Raw genomic sequence first — 9,399 nt, forward strand, 5'->3', positions numbered from 1 at the left:
CCCGAAGGACGCCGCTCTGCCTTGCCCGGCTATAAACACAGCCAGCAGCCTTCCCCGCCGCCCCGAGCGCACGGGCAAAACGCAAACCAGATGCTCCCAAACGTCTGGTCGCCGGCTTGAAGACATTTTCTTTCATCTGGTAATCGCTGCTTCCAAGGGAGAAGATCTTAAGCGGTCCTCAAGGCTCTTGAAGGATCTTATTTTTGTCCTTTTTGGACCTCGGAGCATCTTCTGCCTTGGTATCTGAGCCATCCTGCAGTCCCTATCTCCTCTTTGGAGCATCTAAAGGCTGGCTCGAGTCTCCTCAACCCCATTTGCACCCCTGGGGGCTGGCTTATGGCAAACCCACTGCAGGAGGTGCCACCGAAATGGGATGCACGATGCAAAAAGAGCCAGACAGGGGTGCAAAATACAAACCCAAGGTGTTATTTGCAGTAATTGCAGTGGGAACACCTCTGCCTGAAGTCACATCAGGAGTCACATCCTCCCATTCCTGCTGCTCCTGCTCTGCTCCTCTGAGGTTTGATGCGCCCAAGCCTGAAGTTCATTGAGGTACGTTTTTGCTGAGGATTTCCTCTCGTCTTCTTCGGCTTTTCTCGCTTTGACAAATAAACAGCCGGCCTTCCAAGCTCGGGCTCTTTGTTGCTTGCAGTTCCTTCCCCTTGGCTTCTCAGAAACGAATAACGGGAGCGGAAGGGTTGCAAAACACACCCCGACCACCCCTGGCTTCAAACACAGCGAGAAATCAAGGAAACGGGGAGAGAGGAAAGAGGAAGAGCAACCGCAGGGAGCAAATGGCCAGCTGCACCTAAAAGAAGTGCTGGATGGCGAGGGAGGCAGTGAGAAAACACGACGCCACCAGTACCACCAAGACCAGCGATGGCAAAAAGCGCAGGAGGCGATGCACAACGGGAGATCTGGGCTGGAGTTGTGGCTGTAAAGGAGCCTGCGGGCTGCTCGGGGAGGATTTGGAGAGTTTAATGCCCGATGCGATGCGCTAAAACCACCGCGGAATAGAGAAGAGGTGCTCCGGGTGGAAACCTACTTGCTATGGGGTTCTGGTTTGCTCCCAGGAATTTGCTCAGTGCTGGGTTGGCACCTAAAATCAGAGAGGAGCGAGGCTGGGAACTGTTACACCAGCAGAGCAGCTTCGCTGGTGAAATGGAGAGCCAAGAATAATCCTGCTAAGAACCGCAGAGCCCAGCTCCTCCGCGGCGATGCCAATTTATGCGCGGTTTAACGAGGGCACGGCCCTACAGACGGATGCTGCAATGACCATAAAACCCTGCCTCAAATGGACAAAGGCTGATGCAGTTTAGGTTAAGCAGGATGAAAAAAAAAAAAAAAAAAACCACACAAAGAAACAACACACGTAGAAATCAACTTTTAAGTAAAGGAAAGCTTGGGGAAAATAAGGGAGCTGGCTGGTGGTCAGGAGGATGGAGAGGTTGGGCACCTGGAGAAGATTTCCAGGCAGGGAGGGGAGGAACCGAGCCCCACCTGGCAAGGAGAGGGTCCAAACCAGAAGGAGAAGTTCAGCGTCCCCAGGAATGAGCACAGGGCCTCCAAAAAAAAGTGCAAAAACGCACTCACCGGCCAAGAAAACCCACAGCAGAGCTGGTGAACGTGGCAGCAAAAAGAAAAAGCAGGGGAAATAAGATGACAAAGCGGGTTTTAACATCCCCATGGGGGGATTTACCACCCCCAGGAGGAAAGCAGAGCCCTGATGGCAAATCCTACATTGGAGCAGGCTCAAATCGTGCTGAGTTTTGTAGGGTCTCGTGCACGGAGCCTCGAGCCTGCTTGGTAAGGTTTTAATCACACCCTAACGAGTCGTGGATGGCCCTAAGCACCCAGAGGGGACCCGTGCTAGGGAGCTGCGTGCGTTTTGCTCTGTTGAAGTTAAATGCCATAAATCAATTCGGGTTGGAGGAAAGCACCTGGCTCAGCCCCGCACGAGCAGGGGAGAGATCAGCACGAGATTAGCACGGCCGGGAGCGAGCCGTCACGTCGCTACCCATGTCTGCAAGCTGCAGGGAGAAGGAAGGACGTTACCAAAGGCTGCTTTAGGAAAAAAAAAAAAAACTATTCTTTGCCAAAAAGGGATTTTGCATTGCAAAAGAGGAGAGTGCTGAGGAAAGCAGCTGAAGGCTTCGATTGGGAGCTGGCAGCTGGCGTGGGGCATCCTCCTGCGGGTCTAGGTGGTGTAATGGGGAAATTTGGAGGAAGGAGAAGCTCGGTGAGAGCTCTGCGTGGTCCAAAGCATGGCAAGCGTCTCAGCGTCCCTACAGATGAACACAGAGCATCCAGAAAACAGAAAATGGGTGGCAAAGTGGGGTGGAAAAAAAAGTGGGATGAAGCTGGGGGAGCAAACACAAGTCACCCAGTCCATCCCCACTGCAGGGATGAACCCTCCAGCCCGTCCCAACCATATTGGAACCACAAGCATTGTTTTTTTTTTTTTTTAGACCTAGGGCTCTGCAGCTCCTTTCCCGGAGGATTTGCCGGGGCCCAAAACGTTGTGGTCGTGCCCAAATCCTGCCCCGTGGCCTCACCTGCCCGAGGGGATGCAAAGCGCACCTCCACCGGGATCGAGAGGGACAAAATCAAATGAAATAAAATAAAGGCACGGCTCTGTTTTTCCAGCTGACGGGAGGAGGAGGGGAGCTTAAACGCTGCCTGGGCTTCAGGCTCCGGGAAATTCGACTTCTTGGCTTCTCTTAAGAGGGCAGCCCCGCTCCCCAGGCACCCTCCCAGCGCTAGCAGGGGGAACGGGACCGCGTCGCGGGGCTATTTGTGTAAATGTTCTGTAGCGGAGGGGAGCCTGGAGAACAAGTCCCCTTTTTATAGCGTGTGGTAGGCTGGCAGCGAGCCTGCGAATGAGAAGGAATTCGGAGAGGAGCAGCAGCAGCAGCAACAACAACAACAGAAAAAAAAAGCCTAAGGGGTTGGAGGGATTAGGTCGGGAGGGAGAAAAAAAAAAAAAAAAAAAAGAGAGCAAAGTGTGTGGTCTGAGGGATGCCACTTGGGGCTGGGAGTCCGGAGCCAGCCGAGAGCACAGGGGTTGCTCCCATCCGTGCCAAAGCTCCCCCTGGGACTCACAGGTCTCTGCCACTTCCCTGCCTTAGGAGATGAGTTTCTCCCACCTCCCCGCAGACAACTAAGAATAAGAAATGAAAAAGAGGAGTTGAGGATTAGTCCAGCAGGGCCAGGCCGACAGACGGCTTGGCGGAAGGATGGGAAAGGAACCTACAAGGAGCCGAGAAAATCTTGAGATGAAGGGGGTATGGGGAGGAAAACCCTGCTGCAAATGGGTTTTTTAGCAGGGGTTTTGCCCCAGATTGGCTTGGTTCGTCCCCAGCTCAAGGAGGGGTGGTGGGGAAGCAGAGGTGTGAGTCTGGATACGGCCCCACTACCAGCATCCCTTTGGGGATCCCTATACTATGGGGGCTACTTCCAACCCAGCTGCATTTGCACATTATCCCTGTTTTGGGGTACCCAGCCCGTCCCCAGCTGCACTTTTTTGCTCATTTTTTGACCAAAACCCCTCTTTTTTTGCCTTCTGCGCGAGCTGCAATCTGGCACCCACAGAGCCTGGGGAGCGGGGCTGGATAAACCTCCCCTCCGACGCCCCCAAAAAGCCACCTTAAAAACCCAACGATAGTGGGGGCAGCGGAGGTTACAGCTTTGGTATGAGAATTTTCATGAGCATGAGAAAAAAAAAAAAAAAAAGACCACATCGCTCCAAAGTCTTTTTTTTTTTTTTTTAAGCGAGCTTCAGGGGCTCTGGGAGAGCGAAGCTCGCTGCGAGGTTTGTTTTTCTGTTGTGCCCACAGTTACCAAGCAGTGCCGGCCGAGGAATGCATGGCAAGGGGCACCCAGCCCTTGGGGACGTGTGGGGACAGGTAGGGTGGCACCACGAGGGCCACCGAGCCCCACGGGCATCTCCTGCAACACTTCTGGGGTTTAGGGCAAGCTTTGCTTCCAGCAGGGCTCCGTTCTCGGGTCGTCGCGGAGGGCACGCAGCTAACGAATAAAAATAATGATTTATACATTAAAAAAAAAAAAAATCTTTTAGAGGCTGGGATAATGAAACCCATTCCCCCGGGTCTCTTCTCTGCGGTGCCAAGGGTGCAGCGCGGCAGCCGGCAGCTCCCAAAGTCCTCCCCGGAAAAGTTCAAACCCTCAAATACTTGGAATTGCTCCTCGGAGGGAATTTGATTTGAGAGCCGCTTTCGTGGCAGCTGGGAATTACCACTCCGCTCTGCCATTTCCCAGCTGCTGACCCCGTTCACACGGAGGGGGCCCCTGGGTGGACATTGGGATTGCCTGGACTCGCACCCCCATTTCCCCCCCGGTCCTGCTGCATGGGAAAAAAAAAGCTGTAGGGCACGGCAGAGGCAAGGAAAATTAACTCCTGCGCCCAGCTTTGAAGTGTTACCCTGCTTAGCTTGGACACAATGGGGTTTTTTAAGCCCCTGTGCCAATGAGCGATGAAAAATGTACCCAGCCACGTTGCTTGCCTGGAGCACGAGTGGGGCTTGGGGGCTGTGACCCCAAAAACCCAAAGCCAAGAGGCTGGGGCCAGGTCTGCTCCGCATCCGCTGTGAACCCCAAAAGTTCCCGAGTGCTTCTCCAGCGATTTGCTAGAAAACATCCTGAATGAAAATAAAATAAAATAAAATAAAATAAAATAAAATAAAATAAAATAAAATAAAATAAAATAAAATAAAATAAAATAAAATAAAATAAAATAAAATAAAATAAAATAAAATAAAATAAAATAAAGAGGCCCTGAGGGGGGGTCCTGAGCAAAATTGGTGGTGGGGAGCCTGAGCTGGTGACAGGTCCTGCCTGAAGCCTGGAAGCCCTGGGAGATGCCACCAAGGGGTTGGGGCCGTTCCTAAAGCAAAACCCCGTAGCCCCATCACTCTCCCCATTGCCCCAGTAGGGTTATGGGGATGTTCTCCTCTCCTCACCTATCTCGGGGCATCTCAGCTGATCTGCTTGGGCTACCTGGAGGAGAAGGAGCCCTATGGGAGAGGCGCAGGCAGGTGGGATGGGTCGCCAAACACCCTCGAGGGTGTAGGAAGGGGGGGACCCAACCGCAGCCCACCTGCACGGCTGCATCCCCAGCTGATAGTATCAGCCCCCGTGGCCCCGTGCTGCTTTTCTTCTCGCCCCTGTCACGCTCGGGCAGCCGGCTGTGGAAAAACACAGCGGCGAGGAGAGGCTTTGAGTGGCAGGTCGGATAGGGAAGGAAAGGGCTCGGCAGGGAGGGCCAGGCTGGAGGGACGCGGGCGTTCCCATTTCGGTGCGCGGCTCCCCAGGGTGCCGCCGGGAAGCGTTTTCTTGCCCAGCTCGGCCTCCCCTGTAAAACCCTTGGCCAGGAGGGAACGTTTTTGCGTCTCGGTGGAAATAGGGAGATGCTTCGTTAAGTCTGTAATTAAGCAGCGCCACGCGAGGGGCTCCCGCGGGGTGCTGGGGGTGGCGCTGGCTCCGCGGGTACCGCCACCCGCGTGGGGAGCCTGGCCATAAAAAAAAAAAAAAGCCATTGGGTGTCTTCACGTAATGCTTTGGGGTTAAAAAATAAATAAAAATACAGAGAAAAAGGTCCGGGTAGGGAGATGGAGGCTGCTTAAAAATCAAGGAGGACTCTCGGGTCCTTGCCTCCGGCAATGCAGCAGGTGTAGGGGATTGCGCTGCTTCCTTTATTATTAGCAGGAAAAATAATAATAATATTTTTTAAAGGAGAAAAAATAACAGATGCAAGGAGGATTGTTAAGGGTGAAGAACACTGGTTTGGCTCCGCAGCCAGCTCTCCCCGGCTTGAAAGGCTGCCTCGATGCCATTTCCCCCAGCACAATCCCGTGTGGGCGCCCGGTGTCCCCCCCCCAAAGGCTTTGCGAGGCACTCAGAGGCAGCGGCGCTGCCAGCTCCCACGTTCCCCGTCTGATTAACTGCACTGACGTCAAGAGGAAATCGCCAGGAACTATCGCAGAGATGACAGGGGACGGAGCTGCCATCGATCGGGCGCGATACCGCAGCGGGGAGATCCGCGAGGGCATAAACCCCCCCCTCCCCTTCGATCCCTCCTTCCCCCACCCCCGGTCCCCACAGCCCTCCTCTGATCCGCCCGTGCCACGAGGAAGGAAAACCGACACGCAACCAGCACAGAGACGAAGGGAAAAGGATCATTTTTAGATATACAAAACTCGCCTTCCAGGAAACCATTTGGATGCGGACCCCGCGCAGCTGCAGCCGGGCTCCCCCCCTGTCGCAGCCTTGGGCTTGGAAAGCAGGCGGAGGACGGAGAAAGAAGGAAGGGGAGGGGAAGAAGGAGAAAAAAAAGAAGCGCTATCACGGCCGCCGAGCTGCGAGAAGAGCCTGTTGGCAGAGTGGTCCAGCGATCAGCTGAAATGCAGACGGTCACGTGCGGAGCCTGTCTGCTCCGCGCCGGGGCGAAGTGCACACGCAGCGCTTCCCCGCGCCGCCAGCACCCGGTTTCCCCCACCCCAAGCTTTGGCCCCGCAAGGTGACCCACGGCTCCTCACTGGGGACGCCTCGCCGAAGGGGATTTCCCCAGCCGTGCTTCTTTATTTTTTATGATTTTTTTCAATTTGCACCCCAGGCACCATCTCGCACCCAAAGGGATGCTCCGGGCTCCACGCGCGCCGCCCCACGGCACCGCAGCCCCACCATCCCAAAAGCTACCCCATTGCAACCCTCCTGCCATCACATCCCGCTGCGTTTCACCCTAAAACACCACCTTTACACCCATTTTTACTCGTACAGAAATCAGCAAGAGGCATTGGAGGCTCCCGGCCGGAGACGCGCTGCATTGCGCTCAAGTCAGGCAGATACGGTTGGACTAAAAAAAGAGCGTGAGGGTTTTATTTATTTATTTTCTTTTTAAATTTTTTTTTTTTTTGAAGGCGGATTGCCTTTCACGCTGCCTATATTTATAGGTAGAGCTGTTGAAATTTTAAGGGCTCCTTGCCACAGGAATCCGGGCCCTTCTCGTGTTCGCCAAGTGGCGTAAGCGGGTAAAACCGAGCCCGTAACGGAGCGGCGGGCGCTGCTCGCCTCCATCAGTTTTGGGATAAAATCAGAGGGAAAAGAACCCCCCAAAAAAAAAATCTGAGTGGGTTTTTGTGGAGTATTAAGGTTTGATAGCTCCATCCAACCCTTTCTAAGATGCAATCGGGGATGCTGCACCTCCAAAGCTGGGACAACCCAACACCCACGTGGTGCCCAGAAACAAGTTCCATACTCCCAACCCCAAAATTTGCCATTTTCTTCCCCAACAACACATTAGAGATAACCCCCCATATTTTTTTTTCCCCCACTGACGCTACAACAACACGCTACGCCCCGTCTGGATGCTAAACCTGCACTTCCCTATGGCGTGGCAACGCGCATCTATTTAAGACGAAACCCAACCCGTCATTAAGGTTATCGATAGGAGCCCATGTTTACTGCTGGCTATTTTAATACCAAGCGCCGCTGGGTTTCAAGGCACCGATTTCCACCCCTCGCAAGGGATGATTAAGCTGGAAACGGGCCTAAATGCGGCTTTTTTGGCTGTCTTTGCAGGCACGAAGCAAAGAAATGCACTTTGCAGAGGATGCTTCTGGTGATTTGCAGTCATCGAGGCGCACGCAAAAAATGAAATTAAATCGGTGATCAAGGAAGGAGGGTGGAGGAAGCCGACCTCCAGAGGTCTCCTCCCAACCTTTAAGCACGGTGTTATTCCCCGAAAGGTTTCGCCTTTTGCCAGCGGGGCCGAAAAGCTCGCGGGGCTCCGGTGACACGGCTATTTTGGGCCTCGGGCGAGGGAGCACGAGGATCGCTCCCCCGGGGGGAGCGCGGGGCATTCCCCAAAGGGTAAAAGTCGTTTCCTCCACCTGACCCCGGTGCCACGTGTGACGGTCCCTGCTGGGATCTGACGTCCCCCCGGGCCAGGGATTTGGCTGCTGGCACAGCCAGCACCCAGGCTGTTAACTCTGAAGCCTACTGACAACACAAGAAGCAGCTCCGGGGTGTATCCAGGTACCCGTGCTGGATGCTGGCAGGCGTGCAAAGCCCCCAGCTTTACCTACACCCGCCAGCATTTCACAGCACGCTATTATCAATGATCTGACCCCATAAAAACTATATAATCCGACCAAAAATAGCAAAGATAGCCACAGCGTGCAAGACATGCACCGTGCAACGTTGCTCGCCCTTCTGTGCAAGGCTCTGAGCACCGTGCAAGGCTCTGAGCACCGTGCAAACCTTATTGCACCCTGCAAACCTAATTGCACCCTGCAGCCCTAATTGCCCCCCCCAAAAATTTCCAGGACCCCCTCACCGTGCCCCCCCCTCCTTCCCACCGCCCCCTCCCGGCTCTCACCGCACCCACAGCCTCTCCCACGCGTGGAACCACCCCGTGTCTCCCCCCGCACCCATTTCCCTCTTTTTTAACCCCATTTCCCCCCTTTTAACCCCATTTCCCCCCTTTTAACCCCATTTTCGCCCCCCAAAACCCCTTTAATCTCCCTCCCCGCCGCTCGGTTCTCCCGTTACCGACCTGCTCGCCGGCTCCGGCGGTTCCGGCAGCTCCTCCCGGCTCGGCCCCAAGCCGTCCTCGCCGCCCCCCTCCCGCACATGCGGCCCCCGCCGGTCCCGGACCCGCTCCCGGTGCCGCTGCCGGTCCCGAGGCCGCCGCCGCCGCCGCTCCGCTCCCGTCCCGCGCGCGCGCCGCCGCCGCCGCTTTGGCCACGCCCCCTCCCGCTTGGCCACGCCCCCCCGCCCCGCGTCTCGGGCCACGCCCCTCCCTCGTCACGTGGCGCCGGCGGCGGGGAGCCAACGGGGATGGGGGGGAGAGAGGAGGGAGGGGGCGTGGTTTAGGCGGGAGGGGGCGTGGTCATTGGGTGGGCGGGGTTATGGGTGGGCGGGGCCGGCTGAGGAGAGGGAGGGAGGGAGGCGGTGAGGGATGGGGGGCTGCTGGCCTCTTTTTGCCCTTTTTTCCCCTTTTTCACCCTTTTTGCCCTTTTTTCCCCATTTGTTGCTGATTTCTCGCTGGCTCCTCCTAGTAGGGCTGGTTGTGGAGACGCTGAGGGTGTCACAAGCGTTGAAGGAGTGGGGTTATGGGGCTTTTTGGGGGTTCAAAAGGTGTCGTGCACAAATAGGAGCTGGAGGTGGATATCGGGAGAGCCTCCAACACGCTTCCAGTTCAAGGCTGTGTTTTCCCCAAGGGATGTTCAGTCCCACAAAAGCACTAAATCTTCATCCAGAACCATCTCACAAGGCTGGGTATTTTCTGAGAACCCACCTTGTTCAAAAGGACAGGAGGCCACAGCCTCCACTCGTCCTCCCACAAAACCTTTGGATGTTTGATGCTCAGTGCTTCCATAT

The 9,399-nt window shown here is 55.3% G+C and overlaps 1 protein-coding gene across 2 annotated transcripts in view; it reads right to left on the reverse strand.

Moving 5' to 3' along the window:
* Positions 1–8,761, reverse strand: part of PTP4A3 (protein tyrosine phosphatase 4A3) — a 39,338-nt gene extending 30,577 nt beyond the window's left edge. Inside the window, exon 1 of one of the 2 annotated variants that reach the window (XM_084283147.1) lies at positions 8,573–8,761. The gene's annotated coding sequence lies outside the window, so the exon portion shown is untranslated. Of the gene's footprint in view, positions 1–6,219; positions 6,376–8,572 lie in introns of those variants that run through there. The other variant, XM_084283148.1, reaches the window with a different exon arrangement.
* Between the last annotated feature and the right edge of the window lie 638 nt (positions 8,762–9,399).

The sequence above is a fragment of the Netta rufina genome (assembly GCF_964035555.1).
Source record: "Netta rufina genome assembly, chromosome: 2".
NCBI classification, from domain to species: domain Eukaryota; kingdom Metazoa; phylum Chordata; class Aves; order Anseriformes; family Anatidae; genus Netta; species Netta rufina.